The 13,172-nt window shown below is 42.5% G+C and overlaps 1 protein-coding gene across 1 annotated transcript in view; it reads left to right on the top strand.

The window, feature by feature from the left end:
- PHACTR2 (phosphatase and actin regulator 2) overlaps positions 1–13,172 on the top strand; it is a 99,836-nt gene that overhangs the window by 27,809 nt on the left and 58,855 nt on the right. The window contains exon 2 of the mRNA XM_065888620.1: positions 12,042–12,122. The gene's annotated coding sequence lies outside the window, so the exon portion shown is untranslated. The remainder of the gene's footprint in view (positions 1–12,041; positions 12,123–13,172) is intronic.

Below are 13,172 nucleotides of genomic sequence, written 5' to 3'. Positions count from 1 at the left end.
AGAAGAATACCTAATATTGATGGGGTGCCTACTTTGTGTTGAACACTTACAAGACGTTTTAATCGTTCTAATGTCCATCCAGGTCATGTTCTGCTACCTCTGTGTTCATATGCAGAAACTAAGGCATGAAGTTGAGGAGCTTGCCTGTGATCACCTGCAAGTTGCAAGCTCTGGATTTGAACTCAAGATGTACTTTTTAAAGGGCTAGAATATATACTTCTATTTTCTAGCTTTTTCCATCTTTAAGAAGAATTGAAATCACCTGATAGCACCTTCATAATCAGAAATTTAGAAACAGAATGGAAAGGGAAAGTCCTGAAGGGGAGCGTTATATCAAAGTGTAAAGTTAGCACTGCTATCAAACTGTGAACCTTACGGTTCCAGTTACAATGAAAAGGAACTTCTTCCCAAACACCAAACATTTTTTGGTATTTTGCCTTGGAAAATAAAAGTTTTAGTGAAGTTACTCTTGGTCCTCTCACTGCAGGCTCAGGCAGGAAGCTAGGTTTAGTCTAGGCATGGACAAGTGTTGCCGGAGAAATAACGTTCTTTATAAATACTGTACATTCTGTTGTGTACGCAAGATGGCAGGTAGAAGAGGGAAACATTTAAAATGCTCAAGAGCACAGACTATTTAATCATCTGGAGAAACCTGGTCTGATTAGATACGTATATGAAAGTGGTGAACATGGACTTGGGGGGATGCCTACTGGGTCTTCTTACGTAGACTGGTGACTCACACCTATCAGTTTGAGTTGGTAATATTTTAATATGTTTTGTTCATAGGCTAACGAAATAAAATAGGTGCTAAACACCTGAAATTAATATAATGTTGTACATCAATTACACTTTAATTTAAAAAGAAAGCAGGCTGTTAAAGATTATAGTAACCCCCTTTAAAAAATTGACCTAAATTTCACATGCCTGTAATCCTGGACAATAGAATTTAATATTTAAATGAAGGGGAATATCTTAACTTCAGATAGTTTAGTATTACTAAGGTCTCTTTCATATCCACTCTTGGCTTGTCAGTTGGCTGCCTGATGAGTGTTAAGACGAGATATTATCCCATTTCAATCAACATGGCTGAGTCCCTGAAATGGATAAGATTGTCCTAGAGTAGATGGGGAAGGGTATCAAAGAAGTTCAGGCTCTCTAGAAGCCTCTTCTCTAATGGGTATTGTTTATGATCTTCTAGCTTAAAAAAAAAACCTCTTTACCATTCAGAGCTGAGATTCACTCCTCTTGCCTGTCAGTGGGAAGTTAGAAGCTAATTTCTCCAAGGATGATTATCATTGTCTTTATTTCAAACATCTGTGCCTTTTGTGGTCTTCACCCTGTTTTGGGTTTACTGTCTTTGAATGTGAAGAGACAAGCAACGGAAGCACACAGACTTTCCATCAAATAGGATGAACCCCCGGGGCACCTGTCTAGTGCCTTTGTGCCTCTCCTGAGCTTATGAGAGTCAGCCTGGAAGGAGGAAGGACAAGCGGTGTTTCACGTAGCTCACAATTCCTGGCCTCTAATTACTCTCCTGAGATCACTTGTACTTCCTGGCCCATCTGGGATCGGGGACTTCATTGTTCTCATCCTGAACCTTTATCCCTTGGCAATAAAACCCACGAGTCCCTTTGGATGGATTTGCCATGGCTGTTCCCAGCTTGTCCTCTCTGGGAACAGAAGTGACTTTAGCTGCTGCTCTGCTGTTTGCACAAGGCAAAGGCGATCACCTCTTCTCTCCTCCCATCTCAACTTCTTCTGTCACCTGAAATTTCAGAAGTATTACATACACTGTTCGATGAAAAAGTATGATGCTGAACAGTTTTTTTAATCGATTTCTTTTTTTTTTTTTGGCGGTACACGGGCCTCTCACTGTTGTGGCCTCTCCCGTTGCGGACCACAGGCTCCGGATGCGCAGGCTCAGCGGCCATGGCTCACGGGCCCAGCTGCTCCGAGGCATGTGGGATCTTCCCGGACCGGGGCACGAACCCGTGTCCCCTGCATCGGCAGGCGGGCTCTCAACCACTGCGTCACCAGGGAAGCCCGGCAGGTGGATCCTTAACCACTGTGCCACCAGGGAAGCCCCTGAACAGTTTTTAAACATCCTACCTTTTATGTAAAAAAGGGAAAAATTAAAATGAGCATTTGAATATGCCTAAGGAAGTCTGGGAGGATACACAAGACACTAATAAAAATGGTTATTTGCTTGTGGAATAAGGGTGAGTTTCAATTTGAATAGGTGGGGTACAGGGTAAGAGCCAGTGGGGGACAGAGAGAAAGTGAGATTTTCTACTGTGTTCTTTTATAATTTGAACTATGAGAATGTACTACCATCTAAAAATTGCCCAACAAAAATTAACTTTAAAAAGGTTTTCTGGGCTTCCCTGGTGGCGCAGTGGTTGAGAGTCCGCCTGCCGATGCAGGGGACACGGGTTTGTGCCCCAGTCCGGGAAGATCCCACATGCCGCGGAGCGGCTAGGCCCATGAGCCATGGCCGCTGAGCCTGTGCGTCCGGAGCCTGTGCTTCGCGACGGGAGGGGCCCGCGTACCGCAAAAAAAAAAAAAGGTTTTCTTCTGAGACAAATAATCTCTGTTATCCCTATATGCAGAATCTAAAAAAATAAACCAAATGAAGGTATATTTAAAAAAACAAAGAAACTTACAGAGAACAAACTAGTGGTTACCGGTGGGGAGGGTGAAGAGGGAGTGGCAAATAGGGTTTTGGGATTAAAAGGCACAAACTACTATGTATAAAATAGATAAGCAACAAGGATATATTGTACAGCACAGGGAAATATAGCCATTATTTTTAATAACTTTAATGGAGTATAATCTATAAAAATATTGGATATCTGTGTTGTACACTTGAAACTAATATAGTATTGTAAATTAACCATATTTCAACTTTTAAAAATAGTATATTTATATATGTTTGTGTTTGTATAAACACTGAAAGAATATACAAATGACCAGTAAGAGCAAGACTTCCAAATGTGTATTATATTTTTAAATTTCTGAATATGAATATATTACCTGTACAAAATATTAAATTAATATTTTAAGAAAATTTAGTGCCATGAATGAAGAGCAACAACAAAGCTATGATAAGCAACTGTTTATTTGTCAAAAAAAAAAAAACCCCCAAAACAAAGGTTTTCTTCTGTCTCATGTCTTGAAGGAAAATTGGAAAGCATTGTAGCTGTCTTGGGAAAGTTGAAATCTTTGTAATTATCAACTCAGGTTGGAGAATGCCAGTGGTAGGCTTTTACTTAGACACATTTGGTTTTAACCAGATTCTAAGTACGTGATTGGAAAACATGTTTGGCCTCTTTAAGTCTCAGTATCCTTATCTATTTGATATAAAAATAATTGATTAGCCTGTCTTTCAGGAATACTGGGAGGACTGCTGAGAAAATAAATACAGAAATGCTATCTAAGGGCTTCCCTGGTGGTGCAGTGGTTGAGAGTCCACCTGCCGATTCAGGGGACATGGGTTCGTGCCCCGGTCCGGAAAGATCCCACATGCCGCGGAGTGGCTGGGACCATGAGCCATGGCCGCTGAGCCTGCGCGTCCGGAGCCTGTGCTCCGCAACGGGAGAGGCCACAACAATGAGAGGCCTGCGTACCGCAAAAAAAAAAAACAAAAAAAAACAAAAAAAAAACTATCTAAGCACCGGATAAACAGATGATTACTGTCAGGTTTTTGGAGGAAGTTGTGTCACTGATTTCCCAAGAGGAGGAAGGGACTGTAGACATCTTCCTCTTTTTTAAGGCTATGAGGGGTAAAAAGAGGGTCTGTGTAGTTCTTCTTTCATATTTCTGCCTTGAAAACCTAGAGACTCTTTGGGCTCTGCTGGAAGAAAATTTAGTGTTAAAAAGCATCTACTTAGCACCTTTTTTGATGAATCAGAGCTTTTCACTGCTGATGAATAGCAACAGGGAATTTATTGGTTCACATAACTGAGAAGCCCAGGGGCACACAACCTTCAGGCATGGTTTGATCCAGGTCCTTAGACGCTAAGATTAGAAATCTGCGTCCTTTTTGAGTCTGTATTCCTCTGTACTGGCTTTTTTTTTTTTTTTTTTTTTAATTTAGGCTCTCCTTTTATGGAGGCAAAGTGACTGATTACTAGCAGCCCTAGGCTCCTCTTCAGCTAGTTTTACAGATCCAGAAGAAAGAAAACGCCTTCTTTTCCCGCTGTTACCAAAATTCTTGGGCCTGGGTCTCATTGGTACAACTCAGACACAGCCCCTCTCCGATCCAGTCACCAACGCCAGGAAGGTACTGGGCTTTGACTGGATAAGCCTGGGAGCCCTGGAGCCCAGGGTTGGGGTTAGCCTCACACAGGTAACATGGACTCAGAGAGGCGGAAGATGGTTCCTCAAAGGCTAAATATCATGAGGGCTGTTTCTAAGATAAATAGAAAAGGTAGAAAAGGGTACTAGACATGCCTCCCCTACCTCCCTGCAAAAACGAAACAAAACTGAAGTGCACGGTATCTACTCTGCAATGTATCATTTCTAGCATCATGGAGATGAAATGATACACAAGACATACCTCATAGAGCTTAGACTAGAGTCATGTGAACGTGCAACTATGTACACATGTAGCAATAAAAAAAATAGTGCTATAACAGCAATAATAGTAATAGCTAACATTTATTCAGTGCTTTCTAGATTCTAGGCTAGTCTAACATTTATTTGTTTTAACTCATTTAATCTCCAGAAGAACCAGAAAGTAGCAGCTGTTATTTCATTTTGTAAATGAGAAAGTAGAGGCACAGAGAGGTTATTTAAAAGTGCTCTAGGGACTTCCCTGGTGGCGCAGTGGTTAGGAATGTGCCTGCGAATGCAGGGGACACGGGTTCAAGTCCTGGTCCAGGAAGATCCCACATGGCGTGGAGCAACTAAGCCCGTGCGCCACAACTACTGAGCCTGTGCTCTAGAGCCTGTGAGCCACAACTACTGAGCCTGTGTGCCACAACTACTGAAGCCCATGCACCTAGAGCCCATGCTTTGCAACAAGAGAAACCACCACAATGAGAAGACTGTGCACCGCAACAGAGAGTAGCCCCTGCTCGCCGCAACCAGAGAAAGCCCGCGCATAGCAGTGAAAACCCAATGCAGCCAAAAATAAATAAATAATTTTCAAAAAAGTGCTCTAGGGACTTCCCTGGTGGTCCAGTGGCTAAGACTCTGCACTCCCAATGCACGGGGCCCAGGTTCAATCCCTGATCAGGGAGCTAGATCCCACTTGCCGCAACTAAGAGTTCACGTGCTGCAACTGAATGATCCCACATGCTGCAACTAAAGATCCCACACACCACAGTGAAGATCCTGTGTGCCACAACAAACATCCGGCGCAGCCAAATAAACAAACAAACAAAATTTAAAAATAAAAGTGCTCTAGTTAGAAAATAAACATGGTTACCATAGGGGAAGGGGGGGAGACAAATTAGGGGATTAACAGATGTATACTACTATATATAAAATAGATAACAAGACTTACTGTATAGCACAGGGAACAGTATTCAATATTTTGTAATAACCTATAATGGAAAAGAATCTGGAAAAGAATATATATATCTGAATCACTTTGCTGTATACCCAAAACTAACACAACATTGTAAATCAACTATACATCAGTTAAAAAAAAAAAAAAAAAGAAAAAGTGCTTTAGGAGCATAGAGAATTATTATGGATTCTACCAGCCTGAATAGTGAGATCGCCATGCAGGGGGCGCTGTTTGAAGAGGACTTAAAGTTCTAGCAGGATTTCACTGTAGAGGGAGAGGGAAACAGCTTGATTCTAGCAGCAGGAAACAAAGGAATGTAGCAGAGGAAGTGCAGGGAGTGTTTAGGAAATGGCAAGAAGTAAAGGTTGACTTTAACATTGGGCTTTTGCAAAAGTGAGGTGAAAAAAGAAGTGAGGGGAAGAATGGTTTTTTGAGACCAGTTGTAAAGGTTGGCTGCTGCTGTGAGGAGTTGGACTTGTTCAGGAGTCTGTAGGATTTGTGAGTAGGGGGAGTGGCGTGGATAAACAAGAAAATGGCCAGACCCCTGAGTGTTTTGAGATGGAGACGTTGGCTTTATTTCTCTGCCTTACATTCTTGAGATGTTTTGGAAGGTTTTTGCAAATGTCCTGTTGGGTGGCATTTTGGTGATTGTAGTTCTTTAAATGATTTAGCTAAGCCCTAGTGAAGGGTCTTTTAAAAAGGAGACCATTTCTTGACATTCTGTTTTCTGTAATGACTACTGAGGGAGAGGTAAAGCAAAGCCAGGCTCTTATAGAACACTTTTCACACAAGACAAGCAGGTCTCTGTTTCTGTCTCTGTTTCACAGTAAGGCCATTCAGGACTCAGAACCAAGAAGATAACATGGTCCGCTTATTTAATGGTCTCCTATTTGCTCTTCTGTTTTGTTCCGACATTAAACAGTGTTAGAATTGAGAATTAGGACTCTCTTTCCCTGCCAAAAGAAAACACAAGTGGCTTGTGGACTGCAAGATTTACTCTCACAGATACTTCCAGAGTAATATAAAATCTTGGCCATGCATCCACAGAAAGGAGCTGGCGACATATGCCCCAGCCTCCTCTCCTGAATGCAGGCTTCATGCCCAGAAGGACATCATAAATCACTTATAATTTATGATGAGTCCAATCGTGTGCTACACCCTGCTAGTTGGCTGGTGTCTGTCCTCTACACCCTGTGACCTCCCTTCTTCAGAGCATACAGGGACTTTTCCAGATGAGCCATAGGACAGAGAGCTGAGGATTTTCCCTTGGGCTGGTCCAGCCAAGCGGTCAAGGGGGGAAAAGACTGAAGACTCTTGTTCTTACAGTTTTGCCACGGGTCTCGCTTGCTCTCTCCTACCCTGGAGGTGGGGAAGGGGCAGAAAATAAGACCATTCTTAGCCTATTTTCTTTTGTTTAGCCTATTTCTTTTAATCCATTGTTTTCAACAAATACACTTTTTTTTTTCCTGAGTGCCAACAACCTGCAAAGAAAGCACTGTTGGGGATACAGCAGTCAATGAAACAGAGTTTTGGTTCTCATGGAGACTACACTTACACAAAGTTAGTAAGTCCCATGTCGGAGGTCAGGACACAGTTTGCAGGTTAAGAAGAAGGATAAAGATCGGAAAAGGAGCAAGCTATTCTCCATCAGGTATACAGGGAAGGGACTTCTAATAAGGTGACCTTCGAGCAGAGACTTGAAGGAAGTGAGGGGGTGAGCAGGAAGTGATGGAATGAGCCGTGTGGGGGTCTGAAAAATCGCATCCCAGTAAGGCCAGAGGCCACCAGGCAGGAGTTTGCCTCAGGTGAGAAGCAGCAGGGGCTGGAGGGGCTGGAGCAGAGAGAGCCAGGAGGGAGTGGTTAGGAGCGGATCAGGTTGGGGGAGGACCATCCTGGAGTAGGGGGTGGGGCATCTTAGGGACCATGCCGAGGAGTTGAGATGTTATTCAGTGTGAGATGGACAGCCACTGGAAGTTTTGGAAGAGTGGTCCTTTTCAAATACTTGAAAAACCAGAGTATAGGTATGAAGTCGGGAAAATGGGACACAGTGCTTCCTTCACTTGGAGAGAACATGAACTGTTGTAATCAGGATTGAACTGTCAGAACTTCAATTCACCCAAAGGGGGGAGTAAAACAGAAATCATGGTTCTGCACAGAGAAATACTGGCAAGGGTGTAGAGAAAAGGGAACGCTCTTCCACTCTTGGTGGGAATGTAAATTGGTGCAGCCACTGTGAAAAAGAGTAGGGAGATTCCTCAAAAAACTAAAAATAGAACTACCGTATAATCAGCAATTCCACTCCTGGGAATATATCCAAAGAAAACGAAAACACTAATTCGAAAAGATACATGCACCCCAATGTTCATAGTAGCATTACTTACAATAGCTAAGATATGGAAGCAACCTAAGTGTCCATCAGCAGATGAATGGATAAAGAAGATGTGGTACATATTTACAACGGAATATTACTCAGCCACAAAAAGAACGAAACACTGCCATTTGCGGCAATGTCGATGGACCTAGAGGTTATTATACTTAGTGAAATAAGTCAGACAGAGAAAGACAAATACTGTATGTTATCGCTTATATGTGGAATCTAAAAAATAAAACGAATGAATACAACAACACAGAAACAGATCACAGAAACAGAGAACAAACTAGTGGTTACCAGTGGGGAGAGGGAAGGGAGGAGGGGCAAGATAGGAGTAGAGGATTGAGATAGAAACTACTACACATAAAAGAAATAAGCAATAAGAATATATTTTACAGCACAGGGAAATATAGCCGATTTTGTAATAGCTTTAAATGGAGTATAATCCATAAAAATATTGAATCACTATGTTGTACACTTGAAACTAATACAATAATGTAAATCAACTATATAAAAAAAAAGAAATCATGGTTTTGCTTGGCCTTGCGGTAAAAATCACACATGCTTTTTCAATTAGGATAAAACTGAGTAACCATGAGGCATTTACTCAACTGGCAACAATACTTTTCATGGAGAAGCCCAACTATTACATTCAGTGATCTGTGTCCTGCTAAGTCTCTTCCCCGGCGAGATTCTGGGTATGCTACAGCTGTGAGTGAGACCCGCCCCCCCACCCCCCAGCATTACTGCTGTTGTTGAGCAGCCGCGCCACCCCCCCCCCCCCCAGCATTATTGCTGTTGTTGAGTAGATGAGTGTGAGCTTCAGAGTCCAAGAGCAGCTGGTGGATACTTGGGATCAGATTCTAGGAGGTTTCCATGACCCACTTTGCTCTCAGTGGACCCAGAGTCACTCTTGCTGTTTTCCACTCACAGACGACTGGCTCAAGTCTGGAGCTGTGGGGAGCGTGGGCTTGACTAATGGGCCGAAGTTACAGGGAGGGAGTGCGATTTTGGCTCCTGGTGAGGTATTCCTTCCTAAAAGTGAGGGCAATGGAGAACTGGAGGGGGCTCTGCCACAAAGGGACCCTCCTGCCTCCGAATGTCTTCAGGGAGGTGAGCACATCTTAGGAATGTTCCTGAAAGGACTCCTGCTTTGTGTGGTATGTTGGACTAGAATGACCTCGCGGATTCATTCCAATGCAAGACACTTCTGAGCCCATGAAAAAGTGTCCAGTGAATGTGTTCTGCAAACACACAGACACTCTGTAAACATGAGGCACATATTTTAAAAGATGAAGAGTGAGATACTTGTTCTGGGAGTACGGTGGTTGGAACTTGGTGCCTTGACAAAATACCTTCTGTGCTTAGTTGCCTGTAGTTTGTTCTCCTTGGCCCAGGACACAGATATCTGCATTATGTGTTAAAAATGCCCTCAGCCAAAGACCAAACAAATAGCCAAAGGCATTTTCCTATCAGGGCCCCTTTACAGGAGGTAGAGCAAAAGAACAAAGCAGTGGAGTTTGATTCTTGGCAGGAAGCCAAGCTGCCGAGGTCTAGCCCCAGTATTTACATGGAAGAAAGAGGAGGGATTTTTAGCTGAGATTAAGTTAGAATTAAAGCAACAGAAAACTTAACACTAAACTAAAACATCCTCTGGGATCCATAACGGAAAGGCAGAAACAAGGGGATATTTTCGGGCTCTCTGATGATTTTTTTTTTTTTTTAAGTTCAATTATGAAACCTTTTAAAAGGTGCCCAAAGCAGAGATTACAGAATGGCCTTGATTAGTGATCCAGGATCACCCACTATTTGAGCTGGACCACCTGTCCTTTAGCGGCCATTGAATCTCATCCCTCGATTTACAGATAGTGGGTCAGGGACCTTGGAACTTGAAGACTTCCCAACATCACACAACTGGCCGTGGAAGTTCTGGAGCTAGCATCCAAGACTTCTGACAACTCTTTTGTGTTTTGGGCCACTTTACCAGAGGAGCAAACAATTAGAAGCTCTGTTTCCTAAGAGCCAGGGGCAGATGGCCACAATGACTGTGTTCTGAATAGGCAATGCCTTCAGTCTCCCAGGATGTGGGCTCATCCTGTGCCCAGTGGTGTCTGCAACCTCAAGCTTAGTGCAGCACAGCTGGGGGTCTCTGGGCCCACCCCCAGGCGTAGGGGCTGAGATCCCGCTGTGAGAGGTCTCAGAGGCCTGCTCCCGCTGGAGGCCCAGTCAGGTGTGAATGGGTCCTACAATCTCGTGAGACTGCAGTGGTCAGGGTCCTACTGAACCCCTCACACAATCTCCGCAGTGCCGCAGTGGCATTGTGGGTGCTCTTGTTTGGCTTCCTGTGCTGACCGGGGTTCTCTCCTCTTTGACAAAACCTGAACACGTTGGAGCTGCCTTTAAGCAACGGTACTCTTTTTACATAAAAGAGCTCCCATAAAAGAACAGCTCCTTCTGGCCCCCCATACCCAGGTAACTTTGTGTGTTGAAATCGCCAACATTTCAGTGAGCTGTTGTCACTTGCTTCTGCAAGGGGTGGTGGAGAGTGGGGCTGGGTGAGTGACCTAAAGGGGCGTGGGGTTTCTGTGTGTGTCTCCAAGTGAACCAATGAGATGTTCAGTATCATTCTTTTGACCTTTCATTCACTTACTCACTCATTTATTCATTTTCTTGTTTGTTTACATTCTGAGTCTAACCAAAAAAAAAAGTTGGACAAAACTTAGAACAAAAAGTACACATATGCTATACATAAAATATAAATGAAGTCAGGTCACTTGCTTAGAAGGAGGAAGCAGATTTCATCCATGAATTATATGAAATCAATGGTAAATATCAAGCTTTTCTCTGACTTTTCTGGCAACCAAGATACATAATTCCTAGTTATCAGAAAGGGGGAAAAAATCCAATTTCTTTAAGAGACTAAGTGTTGCTATTCTGGGGCTCATGTCATCGCTTAATACAAAGCTGCTGGTCCAAGGCACGTCCCTCCCTCCCCCACCCAGTGTCCTAGCATCAGGCCACCTGGAGCACCCCCCAAAAAACACGTTCTCAGTATGTGTGAGGGTGTGGCTTGGGGCAATGGGGTTTTATTTAGGTCTTGAAATTATGTTGTCCAGGGTGACTTTAGGATTTGCAAATTATGAAGCCAGGGGTAGGAATTTTAGGGGGGGTCAGAATCTAGTCCCACTGTGCATACCCACTCTCCAGCAACGTACCTTTCCTTTTCCCCAAAGAGCCCTAGGTAGATCCCTTCTGTGGCCCTGTTTTAGGTGTCAAGGTGCTTTCTTGAACAGGACATCCAGAGGGAATAGAGTTTGGCAGAACGCACTTTGAGGAATGTTGGCTCAAAGGATTAGAAGATGGTATGACCCTTGAAAGGGGCAAATGGAACCAATGGTCATATAGACATGTAGGGTTTAGGAACTAATATTATAGGCATATAAGGTGAATGCTACTGAAGTCCCACCCTGAGCTCCTAAACTCTGAAGTTGTACCAGGAATTTAATTTCTTCCAGAAGAAAGAGTCAGTGTTGAGATTCCCATTCCTTTACATACTATGAAAACATGAATTAACTCCATCCTCCCAAGACTTGGAATTTGTCAGGGGATCCACCAGAACACTCTAGAACTTGTGAGTATGGCAGGGAAAAGAATTACAGAAATGTTGGACTTTTGTAATAGATGATGTGAGAAAGAAAACACTAGAAAAGTAGTCCCTCCTGTCTGGGGTTCAGATGAGTTACCTGAGTGTCTACTGGAAGTTTATTTTCCATGTAAGCGCATTCACACATTGCACATTCATCATTCATAGATGCCTGTGTTTTAGAATGCATCATTACTAAAGAAAGGAGTATTTCCAAGTGAGAAGTAGCCTTGGTGCTCCATAGTTGATACGGGATAATGTGTCTGGATTCTTGGCCACATTCCGTTATTTGGAAGACGAGGCTCAGTGGCTGAGCTTCAGGTCTTGGGCTAGGGTTATTTGCCCTGTCCTAATTATGTTGATTCCAATCACGTGGTTTGCTAGGCAACCAGAAAAACTGGGGTTTGAGCCTCAAGTCAACAGAATGAATATGCTCAATTCTACTTGAAATGTTTTTCATAATTATTTTAAGCAATGACTTGATTCTTACTTGTGCTTATTCTTTTTAAAAGTATTAGAAAGGAAGATTTCTACAAGACAAAGTAGAGAGGAGCTGATAAGAAGGGGAGTTCTTAAGGAATTGCCTGATCAAGGTGAGGAAATTAATCATACATTTAAAATAATTTGATCCTTCCTTCTTTGGTCTTTCTTTCATTTTCTTTTGAAATTTAAGATGATCATGGTCTTTGGGAAATAAAGTACCACACTCTGAGAATCTTGCTTTAATTCAGAATGCCTTTGTGGGCTGCAGAGAATCTAAGGTTTTCTAGAGAAGAAATTCAATGACCTTTTTGGTGAGTCCTTCACCATATGTCACCCTAAACCTAAAGCTTTACAAAGCTACTCTGTGGCAGGAGATACAGATAAGATACAAATGCTTACATGATTCATTCTCTGTTCTTGAGCTTCAATCTGTCTATACAAGTAAACTCAATTGTTTAAGTAAATGCAAAGTTTTAGCTTGGCTCATGCCTTTTGGTTTCTTAAGTCTACCAGTAAAAGAGAAGAGTGAGAAAAGAGATGGTAAACAGACCTCTCGTCCTTTATGCTCTGTAATACACTCAAATGTACGGTCAATAAGGATTAATGGGCAAATTAAATTAATCTGCTTTGTGTGTTCTCTCAAGTAGTTTTCCCAGCATTGTTCTCTTTTCATTTCTTTGAATCTAGCTCTGTCTCACCATATCACTAACAATTATTATTTCCAAGTGTTTTTTCCCCAACCTCTAATCTTCTTCCCTTTTTTCCTCTATCCTCCCAGGGGGGAATCTTTCTCAAAAAGACAAGGATTAGATAGAAACTGAGATAGACCCTCCAAAGAAATCCCAAGATGGTTATTTCTCCAAATAAATAGTACTGAATGAGTTTCATTGCTCCCACTACTATAAAACTAAAGGAAATTTTTGTTGCAACATTGCTGACTTACCTCATGCCTTTCCTCACCCCACCCCTCTAAACATTTACTGGGGTAAAATATTATTATTGTGCTTTTATAGGCACAAATAAAATGCTGTTGATTTGGAATTGAAATAATAGTTCTTCTCATTTCCTGATATATATTCCTTGCTAAGAGCTTAACCTCTTTAGGCATTCACTATTTGTAAGTCCAAATGTGACGCTTTCCCCAGCATCTGAATATTCTA

The sequence above is a fragment of the Phocoena phocoena genome, chromosome 12 (assembly GCF_963924675.1).
Source record: "Phocoena phocoena chromosome 12, mPhoPho1.1, whole genome shotgun sequence".
Taxonomy (NCBI): Eukaryota; Metazoa; Chordata; class Mammalia; order Artiodactyla; family Phocoenidae; genus Phocoena; species Phocoena phocoena.
The sequence above is the reverse complement of the archived record's forward strand: the minus strand, read 5'-3'. Positions and strand labels throughout refer to the sequence as shown.